A 14,257-nucleotide genomic window follows, 5' to 3' on the forward strand; every position below is an offset into this window, starting at 1 on the left:
GAACAAGCCAGGAAAAACACAAACAAAAATGGACCAACTACAGGCTCCGGGAAAGTTAGTGACTGAAGGAAATGCAGTGGGAAACTGGAGAGCCTGGAAGCAGGGTTGTGAGTTGTACAGCATCACGAGTGGTTCAGGCGAAAAAGATGAATGGCTGAAAGCAGCGTTATTTCATCATGTGACAGGTGAAGAAGCAAGAGAGGAACTGAATACTTTTCAATAGGATGGTGCAGAAGATAAAGAAAAAATACAGGGCTTAAAGAATAAGTTTGAGGCATACTATGCATCACAAAGAAATCTCATGTGTTGAGAGGCAGAAAGTTTTCGGCAGAAGTCAAAGAGATGGGGAAAGTATAAAGCAACATGTGACTGATTTAAAACTGGCAGGACAATCCTGCAAATGTGGAGACCTGTTTGAATTGCTTCTTAAAGACCCCATCGTGTGTGGCATTACATCTGACTCAGTGCAAGTCAGGCTGTTGGGGGAGATTAATTTAACCCTTGAATGTGCTGTGGACATATATCATGCAGATGAAATGGCTACAAAACAATTGAAAGGACTGGGTGAGCTGGAAACACGTGCATACCCTGCAGCATAAGTCCACCTTTAGTTAGCACCCAGACATGCTAATAAAAGCCGGTGATCCAGAGAGATGACAACAGAGCAGTCAGACACAACTAAGGGCCAGGGCTGTGCCATAAGGAGCTGTCTGACGTAAGGGGGATCATGCTGAAGATCTGGCAAACGGAATCATTTGGCCAAAGGTGCAAATCTGGAAAGGAAAAGTCCCAGGACAAAGTCTTGCGCCCTTGCAAGATCCGTTCCTCACTATGCTGAGTACTGGATTTGCTCGGCAATGATCACAAAACCTCGAGTTTGAAACAGATGCTGGGGCACAAGCCCATGTGATGTCTGTAACATTATACAGCACTTGAAGGGCCAAATGAATTCACAGCTTGGATTTCTGGCTGACAGCCTCTTTGGGAAAAACTGCACATGTGTGGTAAATGGAACTTGGACTGTGAGTGTTGGGGCAAGAAAGACTTGCTGGGATTTCAGGTGGTGGAAAGTTTACACGTAGAGCAAAGAGTCAGTATGGTAAAGGAAGAACCAGCAGATGACTGGGACAGATTTAAAGAATACAAGGATATATTTGAAGGTTTAGGTGCTTGCCAGGTAAGCACACCATAAAGATGAACTCACCTGTAATTCATGCACCTCGTAAAGGTCTAAGTGGCATTAAGGGACAAGCAGAAAAAGAATTGCACCGTGTGGAACAGTTGCAAGTAATAACAATAAGGCAAGAACCTCCAAAAATTGTTCAGTTCTATAGTAATGTAGACAAACCAGGTCAAGATGAAATAAGAATATGCCTGGATCCAAGAGATATGAATAAAGTGAAGGGAACATTTTCAGTTATCTACAGTAGAAGAAATCACAAGCAGCTTAGCAAAAGATGTAGTTTTCACTGTCTTAGATGGATTTTGGCAAATACAGCTGGATGACAAAAGTCCTTGACTCTGCATTTAGCAGGTAGAGGCGTCCTTTTGGCATCTGTTCAGCTCTTGAAGAGTACCAAAGGGTGAGCCAACCGACTCTTGAAGATATGGAAGGTGCTGAATGTTATATAGATGACATACTGGTGTGGGGAGCTCCCAGACAAGAACATGATGAAAAAGCTCCAGGGAGTTCTAGACAGGTGTTGTGAAAGGAAGCTGCGACAGAACAAGAGGAACGCAAATTGGGTCTGACAGAGATAAAATATTTGGGAGCACTCTAGACAGAAAAAAAAAGCTCTAATACCTGACAACTCAAAAATTGCTACAAAAACTGAAATGGCCTTGCAGATCTGCCAGGCTGATTCGCACCCTGGGAAACTTATCCCACACATGTCAACAGTCATAACTGTCAAGTTCGCCTGGATGATTATTTGAAATAAATAATAATGCATTTGCAAGGTATGGCATACCTGACGAATTCATTAGTGACAATGGACAACAATTTTGCTCCAGAGACTTTAAAACATTTGCAATGCAATGGGGCTTTATTCACCAACCAACAGGTCCATTATTTCCAGAACCAACAGGAATGGACGAGAGAGCAGTTCAAACTGTAAAAAGGATTCTAAAAACTCTAGCTTGGATAACACAGATCCCTGTCTTAGTGCCGCAGGCTATCAGAATACACCTATGGGAGAATTCGGATCTCCTGCTTAACTAAGGACCAGATTGCTGACTTCATCACAAATGTTGCAACCCAAGCTGATTCAAGGAGACTTACAAACTAACCTAAAGTTGAGACAAGGAAAGTAAAACTTTTTTCTTTGACAAAAGTGCAAAGCCTTTATCACCACTGGAAAATGGAGGGACTATTTGTATTTGTCAAAAGGAAGTATGAAAACCTGCAAAGGAGATTGACCAATGTGCTGCTCCAAGATCTTACCTTGTTGAGATAGAGGAAGGAGATGTGTATAGAAGAAACAGAAAAAATTTTAGAGCACTAAAAGACTGGGGGAGGGGAATGAAAATATAGAAAAACAGACACTGTGTCAACATCCAGCTCAGAAATGCAAGCAATGCCAGACCAGTCTGTTGAATCTACTCAGTCTTCAGGGGTCAGTTCAAATACCGGAGGAAAAGGGACATTGATGCTGCTGTTACTACTGCTAAAGGCAGAGAGCTAAGAAAAGCTTCTAGATGCAGACTAAGTGTGCTAGACTCTTCAAGCATTCAGATTAGAGTTATGGATGCTAAATTAAGTTGATAACGTTAAATAAAGTTGAAAGGTAGTTAAACGATCTGTATGTCGTTAAAAAATAAGAGGCGATGTAATGATAGCAATAACTTCGGAGTAGGAGCCAAAGTTGCTCAGTGTTGGATGGGAGGAATTATGATGTAGTGGACCTTATCAACGGACACACATTACTATGGCACTTGGAGCCAGGCAGGCAAGCCAGCACCGCCTATCTGTATGGTTCTCAGTAACAAGTGGTTACTGTTAAAAAGTCTCCTGCCGCTTTCTTTCTGTTGTAAGAGCAAGTTGGCAACAGCTATTCCATCGAGATTCCAAGGCCAGAAGGGATCATGGGGCCATCCAGTCTGACCTTCTGTATAACACAGGCCAGAGACCTGCCCCAAAATAATTCCTAGAGCATCCAATCTTGAGTTCAAAATTGTCAGTGATGGAGACTCCATTACACCCTGTGGTCAATTGTTCTAATGATTAATTACCTTCACTGTTAAAAATGTGCCTTGTTTTCAGTCTGAATTTGTCTAGCTTCCACTTCCAGCTGTTAGATTGTGTTAGACCTTTCTCTGCTCGACTGTAAAGCCCGTTATCAAATATTTATTCCCCATGTAGGTACTTATTGACTGTGAACAATCACCCCTTTAATCTTCTCTTTTAAGATAAATAGATTGAGCTCCTTAGGTCTGTCACCGTAAGGCAGGCATGACTCCCATGAGCAAAGTTAAGCGTGTTCATAATGCAGGCAGGATTGGAGCCTTAGTAGTTAAGCTATATACGTTTTACATGGCAGCATATGGGAAGGTTTATAAACGTGGTTGTGGAGGATTACCATTCCAACTGTGTTGCAGGAAATAGCCTGCCCTGAATTCATGCCGTAACATCAAGATCCTGTAAGACAGAAGATCATCTTATGGTTCTAGGACACTGTATGATAAGCGGCAAATTCCTGTTTTGCCATAGGGTGTATTGATTATGGGCTAAACCTAGAGACATACTGAGCACCGGCAGCTCTCCGTGGTGCTCATGTTGCTGTTAGCACTTCTGGGGATCTGGCACAATACGCTGCAAGCAATATCTACTGGAAGTACATGTAAACATTCCATTAGCTTTATGTGTCTTCTGCAGGTCTTCTACAGTGTCGTTAAATGATCTAACTGCATAGTTAAGGCATATCACCACATGAGCAAGAGTCTATTGCACCTATTGATAATATGGTATAGTTATTTAATGGGCACATGTAAGTTATTTTTTCATAAAGAGAGCAAGGGATCCCTTGGCATATCATAGTAAAGATCAAGAAGGATATAAGTGCAATTAATGAAATCACAGAAATGCAAAGTAAGCAAGACGTGCATGATGCAAAGTGCAGTAGAATATGGTAGGTATATTACTTTTGTGTAATATACTGCTTCTCCTATGTGAATGCACAAGAGGCTGTATTGGAGTATGAATTAACACGTGAGAGCTTCTTTTTCAATGGCAGTTTCCTCAACTGGGTTTCTTAGAATTTTTCTTTGGTATCCTGGGTTAGACAGTAAAAGTCAGCTGCCTAATTCTAAATGGTTGGAGCTGTCACTTTGAGATTCCCATTTACTTTTTCATTACAGTGAGAGCACATATTGTCCTGCATTATTTTTCATCGGACTTTCCCTAGGGATGCAGGCAACAACCAGTGATAGTTTCTTTTTTTATTATTCTAGTTTAATATTTTTTCAAGGAGGAATGTACAGAGGCACCGAGTCTAAGGAGTGTGTGGGAAAAATAAAAAGCTGATTACACAATAAAACAATGACTTTGCTGTCAAGGGGCCGATCCCACTTCTTCAGAAGTTAGCAACAAAACTTCAACTGACTGAGACTACACTAGAAAATGTTATGTCCCTTTGCCAGCAACATCAGAACTGGGTTTCATAGTACGGTGGCAAAAAATGCCTGAGTCTACCTACATAGTTGTAAGTACAGCTGAGCGAATAATTGATTATTGTTTTTTAGGTTGGTTTGACCCAAATGAATGTTTTTGTTTTGTTTTTGGGGCATTTGGGGTATTTTTCATCTTTTTTTTAAAAAGCTATATTTTTAAACAAAACGAAAAGTCAACATGTTGTGAAATGGTTGAAATTAAACGTTTTCACCTTTTAAAAAAAATCTATTTTTTTTTGCAGGCCAAAGTTATTTTTTGAATTTGTGAATAGTTTCAGTGCCCTGAAAAAAGCAGTTTTTGTGGATGTACAATTCACCAAAGCATTCCACACAGCTCCACTTGTAAGGCCCTTATCACCATTGTATTCAAGGGCCTCCCTGTGAAAAAGAACAAATTCTTTCCCTTCTGGCCCTGTCAGGGGAACTTGAAGCACAGCAGAAATGTGTGGGCAAGGGGACAGCAGAGCTGTGTTTTGCATTTAGTTTGGTGGGGTTTATTTTTGGCGGTAGTGAGTTCCACAGTTTAGGCCCTGCTCTCATGCCAATTCCATCTCCAGCATCCCAGGCCGCCCGCTATTAGGCAACAATGTTGTACAGACTACTTAGATATAAAGCATCCCATTAGCATTTCATCTGAAAACAACTGGAGTTTATTTCATTTGTCTGTCCGGAATGGGTGACATTCATGACATTATTTTGCCAACGGCTTTTGTCATCGTGAGCTTGTAGGGATTGGTGCAGAGTTTTGAAACCAAATAAAAAATGGACATTTTTATTCACCAGCCAAAAACAAACAAACAAACAAACAAACAAAAAACAAGAGGTGAGACTGAAATTGACACGGGACCTTTTGGGGACACACATTTTCCAGAACCGAGTCAGAATACTCAGCTCCCGGGCACTGCCCAAAACCAAAAGGGAAAATGGAGTTCAGTGACTTTCATTGGAGCGGACCCTGTAAACTCCACCTCAGCATACTGCTGCCATAGAAAGAAGAGGAGGAGGAGATTTTAAAACTAAACGTGACTGTATTAAAAACTATAGGAGGAATCTGGGGTCGTACGTGAGAACTTCCTCCTGCAGAATAGCAATGTGTTCCATAAACACAATTCTATTTTCATTCTCCTTTGGAAAGGAACGGTAAATCATTCCTCTGATCTCCAGTCTAATTGTTAACTTGGTGAATATTTCTAAAGGTATCTTCATCTATTTTGCTAACAAAAACATATTTTCTCTGCTACAAAAATATATTTGTGAGACAGGTTGTGGAATGGAATCATTTTATCAGTGCTGGTAAACAATTTGATCATCTTTATGAAAGCGTTTTGCCAATGTTTCCTCTGAGTTCTTGAGAGAAAAAAATACAATTCTGTTCTCTTTTTGAACAATGAATAAATTGAGTCCCTGTGCACTGAAAAATAGAAAGTGCTCTTGCAACTTTCACTTCAAAATAGTGTTTACCGTCTGTTTAAAGACAGCACACAAAAATAAAGCAATGCAAACAGCATGGCTACACTTAATGGCCTGGGGTCCTCACATTGTATTTCAGCTTATATTATTCTGGAGATAAGAATCTTTAAATACCAAGCGACATACAGCCTACAAACATTGTACTGGCGTTCTTGTATGCTATCATAGCTACTGGTTCATCCGCTTGTCCTTGTGTTAGCAATTTAATTTAATCCAGTGTAATAATAAAAGAGCATATTACTGGGGAAAACAAGCTTTTTGTTATCCAAGCTCCTGATAGTTTTGGGTAAATGAAATGCATTTTCTGTTGACAATAGCAAGCTATCTTTAGTTCTTCCAGGACAAGCAACCTCTATGATGAACACATAAAATAGGGCTGCTAATGTATTTACCACTACCAGCCCAGACGTACAAGATTTATAACTCTTACTCAGGAACAGATTCTGATCCCTGGACTCATACCGTGCAGGACGTCACCCAGCAGTCCAGGGCTCTGATCCAGGAAAGCCCTTAAGCACGTGCTTCACTTTCACCACGAGTAATCCTCTGGCCTTCATGAATTCCACAGTCCAGGCACTTCAATGGGAATCCAAAGTTAAGCATGTGCTTATGTGCCCTGCTGGACTGGGGCCAATATGGACAAGGGGATTGTGGATCTTCCCTCAGTGTTCTCAAACCTATGCTACAGGCTAATGCCTCTCTGGAGAATTCTCAGCCCCCTGAGGATGTTGTAATTGCTTCTACCAGCAGTGATGGAGAATCGGGCTGACAGTAACCAGGCTTCCTTCGGATAAGCAAAAGCACCCTAACATTTAAAAAGAAGTTGGTTGTGCAGGCATTTATCATCCAAAGAGCAGCTTGCCGTCTTTACTGGCCAGCGGAGAGCATGGCGATCGTTCACTTACCGGCTTGAGTTGGGATCTAATTCTCTGCGATTATTAAGAGTTTCTGCAAGACTCTGAGAAAATAATGCTGCATATTTTGGTTCCTTGCTTTCTTTGTATTCTGAGTTGTAGTAAATAAACCCCAGGCCTCCCTGCGCTGGCTTCAATCCCCACCTTGCGTGTTCCTGCCCAAGGGCATAAAGGGAGTGGACATTCGCTTTGCTGACATCCTGTCAAGGTCAGTCCAAACACAAACTCATTTGCTTGTACAAATGCTATAGACTTTGTCAAGCCAAAGGCGCCGTGTGAGCATGTCTATCTGCTGTGCCCACGCGACACGCACGTTCCGTTATTGACATGCGCAAATGACTATACATGCAAATGCAGAGGCCAAGTTGAGGCTATTAAGAAAATGGGGAGGAGCATTTTAGTTATCAAACTGAATGCTCAGCTGAAGCATTTTAAAATTGAGTCCCTGCTCCCAGGCTCAAGACAATCTAGCGCCTCATAGCAGCCTGATGTAGGAATGTGAAGACGTTTGTCCTAAACTCCAAGTTTTTGCCAATGAATACAGGGTGGAGGCATTATAATCACAACAGAAATCTAATAATAGACTTCAAGCTGCATGGTTTGATTCAAGATTTTGAACACCCTTAAACTTAGGGGTGTTCAAGCCTGCTCTGGTTTGGATCTACCCACTTATGGGAAAGTCCTATAACATTGAATAAGGATAAAACCAATTGAATTTGACATAAATTACTCTGAAAACCAGCAGTATTTAATAGAGGATCGGAGCCCTTTCTGAATGAGATTTGTAAAACCATCCTAGAGAATTCGATAGCAGGAGTCTTATTTGCTATAAAAATGTATAGGTTTGTTCAAAACCCCTATGGAAAATGTTTGTCATTCTCTATTAAATGATATAGGACACATTCTCTATTCAATTATAAAGGATGCAGTTTCATCTTCCACTTCAAATACGCAAAGGTGAATCTCCATCGTCAAAGCAGGTGGCCTCCAGCTCTCCACAGTTCTTGTACCGGCAAGAAGCATGGTCATTCCTTGCCCAATCCTCTGTAATAGTACTTTTATAGCTATTTATATGTAAAGTGGCTAGTCAAGAGAGAGATTTCTAGTCATTGCAATGGACCCTCATGGGATGTAGTTGAAGGATGGAAGGGAACTATTCCTAATCTTCATCTCTTCTATCCATCATTCAGAAACACCATTCAGCCAGAGCTTCCCGGCCCACCTCCCCAGCCCTCTTTAACAGATGAAGCCCCATGCAGGACATGGTCAACCCCAACTGTCTTTACTTGGAGTTACTTGTCTCCTGTGATGGAGGAACAGGGCCTGGGAAACCATTTCAATGTACAATGGATGCCCGAGTTGTGGATCCCCTGCCACAGTCTAGCAACGCTGTGTAGGTGATTGATTCGTGGGTATTGCACAAGCATCACGCTTACTCACATAGCACAGCGTGCTGTGGAATTGGTGTGACACCTGACAGTAGGGTGAGGGTGAGTTCTAGCCTCATAGTCTTTGTAAATCTACTGGCTTCAGGGGGACTGCCCAGGGGACAGGACCCCTTCGGGATAAAGTTAGCCCTGGATTCCTGCTCCACCGTATCGGCCGTGTTATTGCCCTGAAGTTTGCACATAGGCAGGACCCTTTGCTTTCCTTACAGACATTGGACGAAGATACAATAAAAGGGTTACTTCCCCCACCCTCCCCTTAACGTGCCAGACATTAAAATAGAAATGATTAAATGGAAACAGCAACATGCGTCTGACGAAGTGGGTATTCACCCACGAAAGCTTGTGCTCCAATACGTCTGTTAGAGCACAAGTATCATCTAGTGGTTAAAGCATACTTGCTCTGAGACCTGGGGCCTCAGCCTCGTTGTTCCTTAATTTCCCTATCAGTTATAATTTAATAATAATTTATTACCTGCTTCCACGTTAGTGTTCACCAAGGGCTTTGAGATCTTTGGATGGAAGGTGCTATAGAAGTGTGAATATTAGACCAGCCTTTAGTCTTATGTTATCTTTTGTCTTTGTGCATGTGTTTTATACGATGAGATTTTTTTTCCCCCTACAGATTTGATCATTTGATTGTTTGGTTTGATATGAAGTCTTTTTCAGTCGCTAATATCTGAGTTTCTGCTTCAGCTATTGCCAGGTACTGCAGTGTTTCCATATCACTGCACTTTGAATTGGACGTGTCATGTAAATGGATGGCCATTGTTTGAACACTGCCAGGACTGTGACTGTCAATATGATCCCAGGCATAGAGCCTCCTTTGATAAGCTTCAAGTAACATATATAGGAACCCCCCTTGCGTTTAGCAGTTATAGGGGAACGAGGCATTGCCAATGAAACGCACACCCTTACGCTGGCAGGTCACCACTTTGAATCCAGCATCGTTCTGTGGGCAGTAAAAGCTGTTTCCATCTAGTGGATGTTGGTGGACAGGCCGTGAGATGAGTTTGGGGGGTCTCAGGGCTTGTCTGTGCTAGAGAGGCACAGCTACGGATTGCCGCTGTGCCATTGTCGCGACGCTTCCTACCGCGACAGGAGGGGTTTTCTGTGGCAGGGTCAATCCACCCCTCCAAGAGTGGTAGCGAGGTCAACGTCTAGACTGGGGTTTAGGGCAACCTAACTGTGGTGCTCCGGGGTGGACGTTTTTCAACTCCCTGAGCGATGTAGCTGGGTCGATCTAATTTTTCAGTGTAGACCAGGCCTCAGTTCAGTTCCCACATCACAAACTCTCCACCACACTTTGCCCTGGTTGGCAGAGAGGCCAAAAAGTGGAAGCGCCATGGCAAGCAAACTACCCCATTAGCTGTAATGAAGAAAGTCTGTCCTTAGACCAGGGTGAAGCATGGTGCCAGGGCAGTGTAGATGGGAAGGTTGCCCTGCAGCTACCCTGTAGATAAACAGAGGACTTCATTCACTTGAACTCTTTAACTAATTAGTGCATGAAAAGTCACAGTTGGAGCTGCACAAATCTTGCAAGCTATGCGCCACGTTTGCATGCGTGCATGGGTATACTCTGCAGGGATCTGCACTACACTTGAGACTCAATCAGTCGGAGGGGAAGATTAATGAAGAATGGACTTTACTGGAGATCTGTGCAGCACCTAAAAAGAACTGCACCCCAGCTATCAATAAGCATTTGATCAAGCTTGAAGTCCTTGACATTCAGGTAACAGATTGGGAAAGACCATCTGCAGTGGTGACTCCCTTTAATGTCACACCTGCCAGTCTCAATTTTCAACAGCACCGTTCTAGCCACAGCTCTGAAAGGCAGGCAACGTGTCATAAATGGACATCCTTGAAGTCTTTTTCCCACGATAAGCAAAGCAAACATCAACATAACATACCTTGCTACCAGTGCACGCTACTCAGGGTGGGGAATCAACATTCAAAGTCAGTTCCTCTCTTCTTGAAATAATAATTTCTAATTCAGGATTTTCAAAGCTTCCCCCTAAGGTTACACTGTGATGTGCAATATGTTTGTGTACAGGCTGTGGGATGAATGTACCTTAGTACATTTCAATATTCTAACAGCTTCCTAGTTCCAGGTTCCCCTTGGAGTCCCTCAACAGGCACTGAGGATGTGTCATCTTTTGAGTCATCTCTTACTTGTAAAGCAATATCCTGTCATGAAAGCCGTTTTGTCTTTGACTCCCAATACATAATGCTGTATTTCACATTCCTGTGACACAGGTTTTGTAGTGGGGAAAAAGACGAGTAAGGCTGCTTTGGGGCCTGGCTTTGTCTTTACACCTCTCGTTTGTCCCTCCTTTTCCATCAGGTATTCTCTTTGCCCCCTGCCCCACTGGGATCCCTGTCTTGTTGTGGCCCAGATGTTTAGAACAACACATGCTCTAAAGCTGAAAGGGAGCGTTGTGTGAGACGTGCTGCCCGGTTACTTTGAATGGATCTTAAACATTTGTGCTTCCCGGTGTTTATTTTCCTCGTTTAAATCTCCCTTTCGGGGGGTTCCGCTCAACCCTCTTCTCCACAGTGGCAGCGAGTTCAGCCAGCTTTTCCCATTCGCAGCCCACAGGCCAGCCTCTGTGGTGGAAGTTTCCGTCGTGCTGAACGTCACCCCTGCGTAGGCCTGGTATTGGTCTCAGGGTGGGATTGGCCTAGGAGGAGTGGAATTCCTCGGCCTCCCTTCTCTCCTCACACATATCGGGCACTACTTGTGCTAGCAGCTCTGGTCCCACTGCTGCCGTAAGCCGTTGGAGAGACTGGAGAGGTCACTGAGAAGAGCCAGTTGGAAAATGAAAACAAGGTGCACAGAAAGGTTTGCAGAATGTTTCCCTTCTTTTCTGACCAGCTCTGACGCTGATCACTATGTCTCCTCTTCCCTGGCCAAAGGGGAGCCATCGCCAGGCTCTTCCGATAGCTGGTGGGGACTGGGTCAGGCCTGGTAAGATGGAGGTGATGCTGAGAGAGAGGATGGGCAGTGGTGCGGAAACATCAAATGAGAGATTTTGCCCACGATCTTGGGGTATCACTAAGCTCATCCCTGCTCATAGATCCACAGAAGGCATCAACTGCCAGCAACGTCTCTCTGTGGCTGAGAGACTGTCTCTTCCTCTCAGCTATGGTACCGTGCCCAGTCATCTGTACCTTCATTGGGCTTAAGCTTGACTGCTGCAATACACCCTAGCGGGGATTAAACTGGAAAAACCCTTCAGAAGCTCCAGTTGGTGCCAAAAACCCTTCAGAAGCTCCAGTTGGTCACATTGAGCATGGCAGAATGGCATGAGCAGATCATGCCCGTGTGATGCTCTCTGCACAATGCAATTTAAAGTGCCTGGCCCTAGCTACCCAGCCCTCCATGGCCGAAGGCCTATTTCCAAGTTACCTGAACAATGGCCTCTCCCTCTCTGACTCCCCACGTGTTCTTCCAGAAAGCTTGACCTGGTGTCCCAAAGGTGAAGCTCAGAGATCACAGCCATAGGGACGGTTTAAGTAACTGAACAGCAGAAAAGAGCTAATGAGAACTGGAGGCCAGGCATAAGCGTGGGCCCTCACCTCTGGAATTTACTCCAGCCAGAAATACATTTCAGCCTCCACCTGACCTTATCTGGGAAGAGCTGGCAGGCACATCTCCCAGGTTTTCCGCTCACTCGGTGCTGTGAAATCCTGGGCACTTAGCCAGCGGGCCAGCTATTTCTCTCTCCTTTAAAGTGGTATGTTTTCTCCTCTGCTTTAGAAGCATGACTGCACCCTGATTTAACCCGGGATAAAGTGCACGTGGACACCAGGGAGATGGAAACCCTACTGTGGCATGTAGGAATTCGAAATGTTCTAATTAATCATGTAAACCCAGCAGAGCAGCAAGTGGCGAGGCCTAGCGTTATTGCAGCCAGGAATGGGGACAGACTGGGACTGCACAGGTAAGCTCCGTGGTCTGAAGTCCCAGTTAACACCTGGCGGGAGAAGGGGAGAAGAGCAGCTCCATGCTCTCCATACGGGAGAGCGCTCTCAGCCGGCACCTGTTGGTGAGCAAGGGAAAATCACTGAATGGGCCAGGCCTCATCTGCCTTTCAGTTATCTGACAACTTCGGACATTTTGTTTAAAATATAGTTTACTCCTGAGTTTGCAGTGCGAGTGTCCCTGCTGGGAAATTACGGGACGAGAGAACTGTCCCAGATCTCCCTTGGGTGCGGGTCACTCTGACCGCTAACCAGTCAGGCAGAGTTGGGTAAGGAAGCCTGGACAGGACCAAAAAGAGAGGGAAGGAGCTTTTCCCTTCTTTCCTGTGCACGAGCCCCCTCTTAGAAGGTTCAGCATCAAGCAGCTTTAGGACCATGGATTATGCCAAGGCCGTAAAGTCAGGTCGGGCGCTGAGCTGTGGAGCGGCCAGAGCCGAGGTGGCTCTGAGGCAGGTGATTTGGGCTGAAGCTAAAGGGACCAGCCACCTACCTGAGGGACTCTGATGCAGGCCTCCCTTCGCAGCTTTCAAAGCTGACATCACTTCAGCTGGTAGCGCCCCTGGAGCAGCCCTAACCGGGCACAATCCTTGGACTCCACCAGTCCAGGATGACAAACTGTAAGTGGAGGAGGTGGGGAGACAGGAAATGACTGTAATGTACCAGCCACTCACAACTGCTGCAGGAGGGCTGAGGTTGGGACGATGGTAGAGACATCGTGGGGGAGGGGGTCTTACCTCATAGAATTTACGAATTGCTGGCTTTGAGGAGTATGTTCTGTTTCCCCCCGTTCCCTCCCCAAGAGAGTTCTCTCTGTTTTAAACCCCTGGATTCTGTTCTTGCAAGTGGGGAAATATTACCATCCAGGGCACCCAGAGAGGTCTATGGTATCCTCTCAATTATCTGACTAGCATGGCAGACGCTGATTTTATTCAGATAATTGGGATAATCGAGAGGACAGAGCACGGTCCTGGCCGGGGGTCTCTGCTCTGCCCTGCCCTGCCCTGCCAGATCTCACCTCGTGCCTGCAGCCGTGCAGGGGGTCCTCTGCAGCTCCGTTGTCATGGCCCTGTTCACTCACTCTCATGACGGCAGGGCCGCAGTGGGAGCCCCCTTGCAGTCCTGTCTGGGAGTCTGGGCTCTGTTTTCCGAAAAGCTTCGTTATCGGGATCACTTCCTTGTCCCCCAGCATGAGAGAGACACTGCAGAGGACGTGTATCTCAGGCTGGGGCAGAGGAAGGGATGCGGCTGATGCAGAGGTTTGGATACTAGGGGTTTGGATAAACAGGTGTGTACTGTATATAGGTTCCCAGGTTTCTAGGTGGGAGCTCAAGCTGGTGTTATTTAAGTCTTCAGGAGGAACCCCGAGAAAATGGAGCTGCCCTTTAGCTGCTGAAAGCGCCTGGTGGAAGGGTTACACGCAGAAAACCCTGGTGCCATAACTCGCAGTTGACAACCAATAGTCTGTTTAGTTATTTACTGTCAGTGACAGAAAATTCTTATTTCAGACTATTGGGAGACTTCAAGTTACGGCTGCATTAAAGTTTTGTGGGAAATACATCTTGGAGTTCACATGAAGGAAGGATGGATGGATGCCTGTGTTTCCACATATTCCGTTGTGTTCCTTACAGTATCAGCTCATCTGTCACACCTGCAGCTGATCAGACAGGCCAGGCAAGAGACAAGGGACAGGAGGCAGCAATATCTTGGGCTACATTTATAGACAAGAGGTTAATACAATTCCTCTCTAATGTAGTTATTACCTGACACATACTCGAA

The sequence above is a fragment of the Trachemys scripta genome, chromosome 7 (genome assembly GCF_013100865.1).
Source record: "Trachemys scripta elegans isolate TJP31775 chromosome 7, CAS_Tse_1.0, whole genome shotgun sequence".
Taxonomy (NCBI): Eukaryota; Metazoa; Chordata; order Testudines; family Emydidae; genus Trachemys; species Trachemys scripta.